The sequence below is a fragment of the Ursus americanus genome, chromosome 35, assembly GCF_024610735.1.
Source record: "Ursus americanus isolate L20-20 chromosome 35, mUrsAme1.1.p, whole genome shotgun sequence".
Lineage (NCBI taxonomy): Eukaryota > Metazoa > Chordata > Mammalia > Carnivora > Ursidae > Ursus > Ursus americanus.
The window spans coordinates 11,106,083-11,119,591 of NC_142161.1; the positions used below are offsets into that span (position 1 = coordinate 11,106,083).

General features: G+C 38.1%; 1 pseudogene; it reads left to right on the top strand.

Annotated features, from left to right (window-relative positions):
• Window positions 1-1,638: 1,638 nt before the first annotated feature.
• On the top strand, window positions 1,639-1,736 carry LOC123795818 (U6 spliceosomal RNA; annotated as a pseudogene).
• The last annotated feature ends 11,773 nt before the right edge of the window (window positions 1,737-13,509 follow it).

A 13,509-nucleotide genomic window follows, 5' to 3' on the forward strand; every position in this document is an offset into this window, starting at 1 on the left:
ATCATTCAGTTTTTGATTATTCAGGTTGCAAGATAATGGGAAAGGGCCAAGAAAACCAATGTTAAATAACTATCCAACTACGTCAATAGCTCTGAGTAAAAATGCAGGAAGAGAAAAGGAAGCAGATGGTGGAGAGAAGGAACCGGCAGGGCTATGGACCAGACATTTAGATTCACTCATTCTGCATTAGTTTGCCCAGGAGATAATTTCAATGCGGTGGAAACTGACTCACAAAGAAATTAAGTGACTTGTCCAAGATCATAAATAAAAGTAGAAGCCAAGATTTAAATTCAGATATCTCAAGATTCCAAAGCTCAAATGACCAAAGTGCATGGGCCTGCAGCTACCCACCGCTGCCTGTCATCTCTCTCCCTCCCTGCTCACATACTCCAGCTTCAGTTACTCCAACAGGACCAATTCTTTCCTCCACCACCACAAGTAACCTGCCTTTTCTTTTGCTTAGGAAACTCTTGTTCCCACTCTACCTTCTCGTGCTTTCTCATCTTTCAGTTCTCAGCATAAAGAATCACTTCCTCAGGAGGTGGTACCCCAATCCAAAATGTGATCCCCTGGCATATGTCTTCATAACTCTCAGATCTTTTCTATTCCATCCATCATGTTTTGTAATTACACATCTGATGCTACCTTCCCCAGTAAACTACAAGCTTCAGCAGGGCAGCAATCACATCTGTTTGCTCTTTACTCTCTAGCCAGGAACCAGCACACAGAATGCAGTCAATAAATATTTCTGAGTGAATGAGAACGTGAGTCATGGGAGCTGTCTGAAATTATCCATTATCTAAGATGCCCCCAATTCTAGTCTATCCAATACCGCTAAATTAGCTAAGAGCATTTAGAATTAATGGTGGTAGAAGACTTCTTTAGGTTGTTACTGGTGCACGAAAAGGGGACCTTAGGAATGAGAAAAGAAACTATTGCCCACTTTATCAAAACGCACTAATCAAAATACACAGGGGAAAGCCTTGGAAACTTTATGGCCCTAAAGCCCCTCACTGTGCTGGGAAATCAGCATTGTCCTGAGGATTGACAGTCTCTCTCTTGACCAAGAAACCGTGGCTTTTCCACATTAGTGTCACAGGTGTCATAGCATGTCTGTTCTGGGTGACCACCAGGCAGTCTGATTAAACTATGTGTCTAGTCCCGTTACCAACTCTTCAACATTAATTACTACAAACAAATTCAGGCTTACTCTTTTTGGGTTTTATACTTAAAGGCACAGCCTCGACCCCCAATGATGTTCCTAATTTTTATTCTGGGCTTCATTTGCAACAAAATTGGTTTAGGTAACCTCCCGTAGGTGAAAAGCTAATGCATTCTAGTTGAACAAAGATTGAGGAGCCAGGCAAAATACCTTAGTTTTCATTCAGTTCAGTTACTGCCTAATGCACTTGAAGGCCAAATAATTTTAAAACCCCCCCACTTAATTATCTTAACTTTCCCATCTGTAAAATTAGAATCAATACTCTGATAGATTTATAGCTAGTCTGAGGGCTTGTAAGATTCTCAGAACCATCAGGATAACTGACCCTTGCTCTAATTCTGCAGCTCTGAGACCAGAAAGGTCCTAGACCACACCGTGCCAGCCTAGGGAGAATAAATACGTTAAAAGAAGGTGTGGTGCTTGCTTCAGCACATATACTAAAATTGGAATAATTCAGAGATGAGCATGGCCTCTGTGCAAGGACATGCAAATTTACAAAATGTTTCATATTTTTAAAACTGGAAAGAACAAAATAAGAAGGTATGTATATGATGCTTATTTTATGCCAGTCTCTATGTCATCTTGTGTAACACCAAGATTGATGATCTGATCATAAAGATCCAGCTGCGCTTGGGGTGGAGGCGGATTCTGCCTGCTTCTCAGTGACACTGTCTGCAAGTCCCAAGGTGCTCCTCACTCTTTCAGACTTAATCCTATACAATGACATCGAAGCCCTCTCCAGAAGACCCACAGGCTTACACACCGTGCCTGTCACTGGAGAACACTGTTCATCTTTTTACTGTGTAGCACATTCTCCCTGCATTAGTTGGATACACACAGCTTGACTCATTTCCTAGGTACTCTCTGTGTCTGGCCTCTGTATCAATCCGCACCTACAGTTGATACTCATCAACCTGGTGGTAACATGTGTTCAGATATGCTTCAGACATATAGAAAGTATTTCACAAATACGAGTGATTACTGCCAACTATCTAAAAACTGAATTTTTATCTTTAATTTCTTTTCTATAATAAATAGATATAATATAGTATTTGCAATAGGCTCAAATTCAGACTTGACTGCTACTTATCAGTTTTGCATCTTTAGAGAGGTCACAATCTCTCAGAACCTGAGTATCTTCATCTGAAAGTGGAAATTCAATAAGAGTATTATCTACCTCATAAGGTTGTCATGAGGGCAAAAGCCTAGTGCTGTGCCAGTACACTGAAGGTGCTCAGATTTGAATGTGAAATCAGTAACCCAAAATTTGAGAGAAGTAAATGAATTTAAAAGTTCTATATCAGAATACTTTATGCTGAAAATAATAGAAAATTGAACTCACACTGCCTTAAATAATAATGGGAATTCATTGGCACCTGTACCTCAAAGTCCATAAGCAACGTAAGCCTCAGGCATTATGCACATGAGATCCAGCTAGACCTCTCTGCAGCTCTACTCACTCTGCTTACTCCATCTGTTTCCTCTCCTTCAGGCTGTCATCTCCGTTGCAAGAGGCCTGCCAGCAGCTACCAGTGCAAAGCACTTTCTCCTTAACATCCGGGGAAGAGAGAACGTGACGTCTCTCAATGACCAGGAGTCCCAGCTTTGGAGACCCATGAACTGCCATTGTGCACAGGTGAATGCCATGCACTGGTGTGTAAAACTGGGGAGACTCAGTAGACAGGTGTTATGCATGGGGAAAGGCAATATGAATGTCACACAGACAACCACAATGTCCATTATAGTAACACAATAAATGCTTAGTGGGTGATGATACATTTCAAAGTTGTTGTTGTTTTAAGGAAATAAAACACCTGTGAAGAAACATTGAATTCTGAGCCTTCTAGGATCCTAATGAGTCAGATGGCAGGGAGTAAGAGTGGGGAAGGAGCTGACAAGGACTCTGTACAACAGAAATCCCAAGGTGTAAGCTTGCTCAGAAAGAAGTCTACTGTCCCCTAGGGGCACCCAGAGCTGAGCACCACTTATTTCAAGGCTGCTCTGAAGTCCCAGAGGTGAGAATCATGGCACAGTCCTTCCCTCCAACTCCTACAGATCTGAAATCAACTGGAGAAGCAGAAGGAGAATTTCCTAATGCTGGGGAAGTTTGTGTGTGTGTGTGTGTGTGTGTGTGTGTGTGTTTAAGATTTATTTATTTATGAGAGAGAGAGCTGGGGAGGGACAGAGGGAGAGAGAAAATCCTCAAGCAGACTCTTCACTGAGCATGGAGCCCGACGCAGGGCTCAATCCTAGGCCCCAAGATCATGACCCCAGTGGAAACCAAGAGTCAGATGCTTAACCAACCAAGCCAACCAGGCATCCCTGCTGGGAAAGTTTAAAATGAGAAAAGTTCCTCTTCTGAGTCTTCCATGGGAAATTCACAAACACTCCCACCTCTGCTAGAAAGGCAAAAACACTGACACCAATGCCATCTCTTAGAAAAAGAGTAAAAGCCCCAGGATGAACCTTTTACAATGATTTCCTTTGCCTAAATAAAGCATTTGATTGGGTCTTGGGGCTCAGTTGATTGTAAGGAACTGAAATCCCCTCAAAGTACTTAAGCAAAACTGGAATTTATTGGATGAATACCAAGTATCTCCCAGCCAGGAAGTACAACTGGCCTCAAAAGGGAATAGGGGCCCCTGGCTGGTTTAGTTGGTGGAGCATGTGACTCTTGATCTCAGGGTTGTGGGTTTGAGCCTCATGTCAGGTGTAAAGATTGCCTAAAAATAAAATTCAAAAAAAGGGCGGGTGATGAATTCACTTGACCAGGAAGTGAATGCCCATTTGCTTTACTCTTCTCTCTGCCATGACCAACTTACCTGGCTTAACTTGCCCATGGGTCAGCGTTGGCTTTATACATTCCTTATTCAAGAGCCACTGCTGCAATGCTAAGTAGTTCCTGTAAGCCAGTTTCAAATTTCTGGGAGAAAGAGCCCACTGTTACATCTAAGTTCAGGTGTCTGTCCTTCACCAATCAACGGGGTCATCCAGTAAGGTCTGCTGCATGCCAGGAGGGGGATTATCAGCGAGCTTTGAGAGGGGAGTGAGCAGGAAGGTCAAAATGACCAATATGCATGTGTTAGACATGTCACTCCTTTTGTCTTCTATCGAAGTACAGTCAGTGTTACATGATTTCATAAAAACATCAGAAACAAGTAGAGGAACACAGACTAAGTCTAGATAACTACTCTCTCAGCTTGGCCCATTCTATCTTTGTATGTACTCTTTATACAGCATAATTTCTTACTGCTGCATTTTTCCCACCTGCCAAATAAAGATAATCATACTTGTCCTTATAACTCATAGGATTATAGAGAGGATAAAGAAATAATTGATATGAAAATACTTTAAAACATTAAAATCATGTTATTTATATTCTGCACACTATAAAGCATCTCTTCTAAATTCCAAAACCCTACTGCTTCTAAGCACATACTTACAAGTACAAGGATTGTTGGCCAAATAAGCCATTTTGTGTTACTCCCCCTAGGTAGACACACATTTTATGTCTTCCACATAACTATGTGGTTCAATGTTTTATAGATACACGGTTACACGGCATACATACTTGGCAGACAAGTGGTAGGAGAGCGGAAGAGATTACAGAAAGGCAGAAAAGTAAAAACAAAAGCAAAAAATAGCAACAGGGTAAAAACAATAAAGAAACATCACCCCCCAAAAAACAAAAATAGATACGATAACAGTCTGTAGTGATATCGTTCCTTGTCCACTAAAAACAAAAAGAATGGAAATAGGCTGCAAATGAGGAATTTAGATTCAATATGAGAGGAATTCCCAGGAGTAAGGGCTGCTAAGCATTCCCTACAAACAAAAGCATGGGGTTACTCCCTCCCATGCACTGGATGATGCATTCTTTGCAGAATTTTGTTGCATTCACCTTTGTTTCCCAGCAGCCAGCATGGCACCTGCCACCGTAGGCGTTCAGTCCATATTGTTGAGGATGTGAATGTTCAGAGATGGAGAAGGAGCCACTTTGTCTCTTCTCTGCGTATGAACCTCATTTTGATCTTGATTCAGCAACCAATCCATTTATAAACAAAATTAGTAAGACAATTGAAGCAATGTACACTGTAAGTGGCTATGACATTAAGGAGTTAATAATTCTTTAGGTATGATAATCCTAATGTGGTTATGTTTAAAAAGAGAGTCCTTACCTTAGAGAAATACTTTAAAGATTAAAGATTATAATATCTGGGATTATTTCAAAAGAATCAGGGGTAAGGGCATGAAAGAAACAAAAATGGCCATAAATTGATCATTGTTCACGCTGGGTAACAGATAAAAAAAAAGTGTTCACTATAATATTGTGTCTACTTTTTGCACATGTTTGAAATTTTCCATAACAAGTATCTTTTTAAAAAAGGAAAGAAATGTAAAACACAAAATGCAACTCATGGACTTAAGGCATAATCTGAATTAGCGCTGGTCATGTAACAGCTTTTATTACAATTATAACACTGTTGGTCATAAATAGCTCAATCTAAAAACAGCTAAAACTTGTGCTTTTCTTCTGCCATCCATAAAAATGATTTTCAGTACCAATTACGTTTCAAATAATTGTGGCTTTTCAGGGTAATATAAAGCTCAGCAAATCTCATTGCTATGTTTGTCATACTTGGTACAGCATTCCTATTAAAGATGTTCTTTAGTGTGAAATGTTGGCTAAGCAATTTAAATAAATTTTATTTTAAAATTTCTAAAGATATTGGCCAAATCTTCAATCACACTTTCTGCTTTCAAAGGTTGAAGAAATTGTCAAATGAAAGCATTTCTATATATTCTTTAAAACTGTTGTGGTTGAAGACAATGGCCTTTACATTGCCTACAGCTCTTTACAGATGTTCCAAATCAGCATTCTTTTTATAACTCAGTTCCAAAAAAAAAAAGTATGTGTGTGTGTGTGTGTGTGTGTATATATATATATATACATACATACATATCCTGAGGAGGATAAATCCTTTTAATCATTCAATAACTAGTATTTTATATATATATATATATATATATATATATATATATATATATATATATATATATATATATATAATTTTATTTTATTTTATTGTCTAGCCTTCCAGGAAACTCAAAGCTAAATTCAAATATTCCTTGCTTTTTTTTATGTGTCCCCCTTTCCTCTTATGTGGTTTAAATATTTAGTAATACTTATGAGTCACTTACTATAAAACTGTATCCTTTAGAATTAGTAATAACTTAAGTCATTGATGCATATTTTATCTACATTTTAGCACTTTCCAAATTAGTATGCATCTTATAATCACTACAGTTTTCCCAGAAGTTTTTTCTTATTTAAAATTACATTAATAATGATGAGTCATATTTTATTGCAGCCCAGATTTGCACAATATTAAAACGTCTTCAACAATTATTCTGTAACATGAAAATACTATCATAGCAGAGCAGTAAAAACTAGGGATGAAATTAAGTCTTATTAAATACTTCGATTCATATATGCCATATTTCAAGGAACTGTCTCTCATGCCTGACTTTTTAAAATTACTGTGTAATAAGGGAGAGGAGGATGGCAGCTGAGTAGAAGGATCCTAGGCTCACCTTATCCCAAGAATACAACTCGGTAACCATCAAATAATCCTAAATATCCCAGAAATTGACCTGAAGACTGGCAGAACAAACTCCACAACTAAAGGTAGAGAAGAGGCCACATCAAAGAAGGTAGGAAGTGTGGAAACATGATTTGGGAGAGAAGTAGATCCTGGCGCTGCTGTGGAGAGGGAGCTGTGGTTGCAGAAAGGGATGAGAAACAGACTAGCACACCAGGAAGTGCATGGGGAAGATGACTCCTGATCGCAATTGGCTTAGAAAGCAAGAGAGGCTGAATTTCGTGAAGTCTTGCAACCAGTAGGGCTTAAAGCCTGGAGTTCTAAAGGTCAGTGGGCTCTGCTCTGGGAGAGCCTGGAGGCATTGGGGCTTCTCTTGGAGTGAAGACAAGGCAAACAGCCTGCAGGCATACAACGTGAAAACAGCAATCTGAAGAGTGCCTGGGGCACATAGTGGAGAGGTTACTTGCTCTTCTTGAGGCATGTCCCAGAGAGGCAGCATTCACAGAGCGACCCTTCTGGGAACAAAGGAACTGGCCAGTGCCATTTCCCTCACCCACCCCTCAGCATAAGCACAGGGCCACCTGTGGGAACAAGTCCAACACTCGCTACCTAACTTGCTTACACCAAGACCCGCCCCCTGTGTTCTGGTACAACTGCCCCTCCCAGTCATGCTTACCTCAGTCCTAGTGCACCAGGCCTCCTCCCCCAGAAGACCAGCCCAAGCCACTGCTTACAGCATGTCTCCCAATACGGGAGTTTTTCAGAGTCTCAATTCTGGCAGTGGTGACAACAGGTCTCATTTCACAAGCAGACCGGAGCATACCTAGTTAAAACACGCCACATTCAGGCCAGGGACCAAACACTGCCCCCAAAAAGCAAAGAGAGTCTCTGCAGATGACTGGCCTAAAGGATAAGCATAGCAGAGGGCACACAACACACACTGGAGACTCCAGGAAGCGTCTGGAGGAGACTCCAGGGGAATAGGGGACACTATACTATAAGGCACTATAGGACCTCTTCTTCATAAATCCATTACCCTCAATAACAGGATATGTAGCTGACTTTCCAAAAACACAGAAACAGGCACAGAGACTTAGACAAAATGAGAAGACAGAGAAATTTGTCCCAAGTGAAAGAAAAGAACAAGGCCACAGCCAAAGATCTAAGTAAAACAGATATAAGTAACATGGCTTGCAGCCAAAAATACTCTATCCAGCAAGGCTATCATTTAGAATAAAAGGAAAGATAAAGAGTTTCCCAGACAAACACTAAAAGAGTTCACAACCACCAAATCAGCCCTACAAGAAATATTAAAGAGGACAATTTGAGTGGAAAAGAAAGACCAAAAATGACAGTATGAAAGTGGGAAACATGAAAGTAGTAAAAATGAATATTTCTGTAAAAAATCAGTCAAGGAACTCACAAAATAAAAGGATTTAAATATGAACACCATATACCTAAAACACAGGGAGGGGTAAATGATGGGTTTAAACTTAAACAATCATCAGCTTAATATAGACTGCTATATGCAGATGTTATACACAAACCTAATGGTAACCACAAATCAAAAACTGCTACTATGAAAGAATGAAGAGAAAGAAATCCAAATATATCACTAAAGAAAACCAGAAAAGCATGAAAAAGAAAAAGACAAGAAAGGATCAGAGAAGGACTACAAAAACAACCACAAAACAAGTAACAAAATGGTAATAAATACATATCTACCAGTAATTACATTGAATGTAAATGGATGAAACATTCCAATCAAAAGACAGGTGACAGAATGAATAAAACACCAAGATACACCTATATGCTGCCTACAAAAGACTCATTTCAGACTTAAAGACACCAGCAGATCGAAAGTGAGGGGACAGAGAAATATTAATCACACAAATGGATGTCAAAAGAAAGCCGGAGTAGCAATACTTATAACAGACAAACTAGACTTTAAGACAAAGACTGTAACAAGAGGCAAAGAAGGGCACTATATCATAATAAAGGGGACAATCCAACAAGAAGGTATAATAATTATAAATATTTGTGCACCCAATGTGGGAGCACCCAAATACATAAAACAATTAACAAACATAAAGGAACTAATCAATAATAATACAGTAATAGTAGAGTATTTTAATACCCCCCCCATTTACATCAATGGACAAATAATCTAAACAGAAAATCCACAAGGAAACAATGGCTTTTAATGACAAACTGGATCAGATGAATTTAAAAGATATATTCAGAACATTCCATGCTAAAATAACAGAATACACATCCTTTTCAAGTGCACATGGAACATTCTCCAGAATAGATCACATATTAGGACACAAAACAAGCTTAAAAAAATTTTAGAAGGTGGAAGTTATACCATGCATCTTTTCTGGACACAACACTATGAAACCAGATTTTCAGAAGTCAACCACAAGAAAAAGTCTGGAAAGATCACAAATACATGGAGGTTAAATAACATTCTACTGAACAATGAATGGATCAGCCAGGATATAAGAGAAAAAATAAAGGAGTACACTGAAACAAATGAAAATGAAATCACAATGGTCCAAAACCTATGGGATGTAGCAAAAGTGGTTCTAAGAGGAAAGTATATAGCAATACAAGCCTACCTCAAGAAGCAAGAAAAATCTCAAATAAACAACCTAACCATTCAACTAAAGGAGCTAGAAAAAGAACAACAAATGAAGACTAAAAACAGCAGAAGGAAGGAAATAATAAATATCAGAGCAGAAATAAATGATATAGAAATTTTAAAAAACAATATAACAGATCAATGAAACCAGGAACTGGTTCTTAGAAAAACTCAATAATATTGATAAGCCTCCAGCCAGACTCATCAAGGGAAAAAAAAAAAAAAAAAAGAAAAGAAAGGACCTAAATTTAAAAAATCACAAATAAGAGAGGAGAAATAACAGCCAACACCACAGAAATACAATTATAAAAGAATATTATGAAAAATTACATGCCAACAAATTAGACAATCTGGAAGAAAGGATAATTTTTTAGAAATATATAAACTACCAAAATTGAAACAGGAAGACAGAAAATTTGAACAGACATAACCAGCAAAGAATAAGTAATAAAAAATCTCTCAACAAACAAAAGTCTAGGGCCAGATGGCTTCACAGGTGAATTTTACCAAACATTTAAAGAAGAGATAATACCTAGTCTTCTCAAATTATTCCAAAAATAGAAATGGAAGAAAAACTTCCAAACTCATTATATGAGGCCAGCATTACTCTGATTCCAAAACCAGACAAAGATTCCACTAAAAAAGAGAACTACAAGTCAATATCTCTGATGAACATGGATGCAAAAATTCTCAATAAAATACTAGCAAAAAGAATCCAACAGTACGTTAAGAGTCATTCACCATGATCAAGTGGGATTTATTCCTGGGCTGCAAGGGTGGTTCAATATTCACAAATCAATCAATGTGAAACACCACATTAATAAAAGAAAGGATAAGAACCATATGATCCTCTCAAAAGATGCAGAAAAAGCACTTAACGAAGAACACCATTCATTCATGATAAAAACCCTCCACAATGTAGGGAATGAGGGAACACACCTCAACAAAATGAAGATGATATGTGAAAAACCACAACTAATATCATCCTCAATAGGGGAAAAAAGAACTTTTCCTCTATGGTCAGGAATAAGACAGGGATGTCCACTCTCACCACTATTATTCAACATAGTACTAGAAGTGTTAGCCTCGGACATCAGATAACAAAAAGAAATAAAAAGCATTCAAATCGGCAAGGAAGAAGTCAAACTTTCACTATTTGCAAATAACATGATACTCTATACAGAAAACCCAAAAGACTCCATCAAAAAATTGCTAGAGCTGATACACGATTTCAGTTAAGTCATAGGACACAAAATGAATGTACAGAAATCTGTTGCATTTCTATACACCGATAATGAAGCAGAAGGAGAAATCAAGGAATCAGTCCCATTTACAACTGCATCAAAAACCATAAGGTAGCTAGGAGTAAACCTAACCAAAGAGGTAAAAGATCTGTATTCTGAAAACTATAAAGCACTGATGTAAGAAATTGAAGATGACAGAAAGAAATGGAAAAACTTCTTGCTCATGGATTGGAAGAAAAAATATTATGAAAATGTCCATACTACCCAAAGCAATCTACACATTTAATGCAATCCCTATCAAAATACTACCAGCATTTTCCACAGAACTAGAACAAACAATCCTAAAATTTATATGGAACCACAAAAGACCCTGAATAGCCACAGCAATCTTGAAAAAGAAAAGCAAAGCTGGAGGCATCACAATTCTGGACTTCAAGTTATATTACAAAGCTGTACTGATCAAACCAGTATGATACTGGCACAAAAACAGAAACATAGATCTATGGAACAGAATAGAAAATTCATAAATAAAACCACAACTTTATGGTCAACTAACCTTCGACAAAGCAGGAAAGAATATCAAATGGGAAAAACACAGTCTCTTCAACAAATGGTGTTAGGAAAACTGGACAGCAACATGCAAAGAATGAAACTGGACTACTTTCTTTTACCACACACAAAAACAAATTCAAAATGGATAAAAATCTTAGAAGAGAACATAGGCAATAACCTCCTTGACATAGGCTGTAGCAAATTTTTCTACATAGGTCCCCTGAGGCAAGGGAAACAAAAGCAAAAATAAACTACTGGGACTACATCACAATAAAAAGTTTCTGCATAATGAAGGAAACAATTAACAAAATTAAAAGGAATGGGAGAAGATACTTGCAAATGACATATCCAGTAAGGGGTTAGTATCCAAAATATATAAAAAACTTATACAACTCAACACAAAAAAAACCCTACAAATAATCCAATTTAAAAATGGGCGGAAGACATGAACAGACATTTCTCCAAAGAAGACATACACATGGCCAACAGACACATGGAAAGATGCTCAACATCACTCATCATCAGGGAAATGCAAATTAAAACTACTGTGAGATACCACCTCATACCTGTCACAATGGCTAAAATTAACAACACAAGAAACAAGTGTTGGTGAGTATGTGGAGGAAGGGTAACACTCACACACTGTTGGCAGGAATGCAACTGGCGCAGCCATTCTGGAAAACAGTATGGAGGTTCTTCAAAAAGTTAAAAATAGACCTACACTATGATCTAACAATCACAGCACCAGGTATTTATACAAAGGATACAAAAACAACAATTTGAAGGGATATATGCACCCTGATGTTTATAGCAGCAGTATCTACAACAGCCAAATTATGGAAAGAGCCCAAATGTCCACCAACTGATGAAGAGATAAAGAAGATGTGTGTGTGTGGGGGGGTGGGTGCAGTGGAATATTACTCAATCATCAAAAAGAATGAAATCTTGTCATTTGCAATGATGTGGATGGAGCTAGAGAGTATAATGCTAAGCAAAATAAGTCAGTAAGAGAAAGACAAATACCCTATGATTTCACTCAGATATGGAATTTAAGAAATAAAACAAAGGAGCAAAGGTAAAAAGAGAGAGCAACAAACCAAGAAATAGACTCTTAACTATAGAGAACAAACTAATGGTGGTGGGGGGGGGATTTGAAATAGGTAATAAGGATTAAGGAGTGCACTTGTCATAAGCACCAGTTGATAAAATAAAATCTTTTTTTAAAAAAGTATATAATCCTGGGGCGCCTGGGTGGCACAGTGGTTAAGCGTCTGCCTTCGGCTCAGGGCGTGATCCCGGCGTTATGGGATCGAGCCCCACATCAGGCTCCTCCTCTATGAGCCTGCTTCTTCCTCTCCCACTCCCCCTGCTTGTGTTCCCTCTCTCGCTGGCTGTCTCTATCTCTGTCGAATAAATAAATAAAATCTTTTTTAAAAAAAAGTATATAATCCTAGCAAAAATCAATAAATAAGCATTTATCAAATAAAAATTAAGGTGTAATAATTGACTTTCACTGTATATAATTATTTGGAAACTTTTTTTTTTAAAGATTTTATTTATTTATTTGACAGAGAGAAAGAAAGCCAGCGAGAGAGGGAACACAAGCAGGGGGAGTGCGAGAGGAAGAAGCAGGCTCTTAGCAGAGGAGCCTGATGCGGGGCTCGATCCCAGAACGCTGGGATCACGCCCTGAGTCGAAGGCAGACGCTTAACGACTGAGCCACCCAGGCACCCCTATTTGGAAACATTTTGTTTTTAGCTTACACTCTTTGTTCCAGTAGAAAATATTATGTGAGCTTCACATTTGAGCAACAGTGTCAGTGTATAATTCCCCAGGACCACAGGTGGAGATATATTTCAGATCTAATGGCTGAACAAGCCATTAGATCAATGACTTCAAATAACCATTACTGTCACTATCATTTGACCACCCCACTGCAAATCAACCACATCTCCTGGGAAACAGTAGAATGAATAATCCCACTGTATGTATATGAGAAAATGGACCTCTGGAGGCAAAGGTTTGGGATCATCACTAATGCCCATCTATCTTAAAAGCTAACTGAATCACATTAGGCTTTTGCTCCATATGGATATATTTTAGAAATTACTGTTTGACCTGAATGTTAAGAATATGAGCAAAATCTGCTATCTTTGTGTTTGGAATACATGATAATATTTTATAATTATCTTGTTATGCTAACCTATGGGTTATGTGTTTCTCTTGGATTTACCAATTTCATAG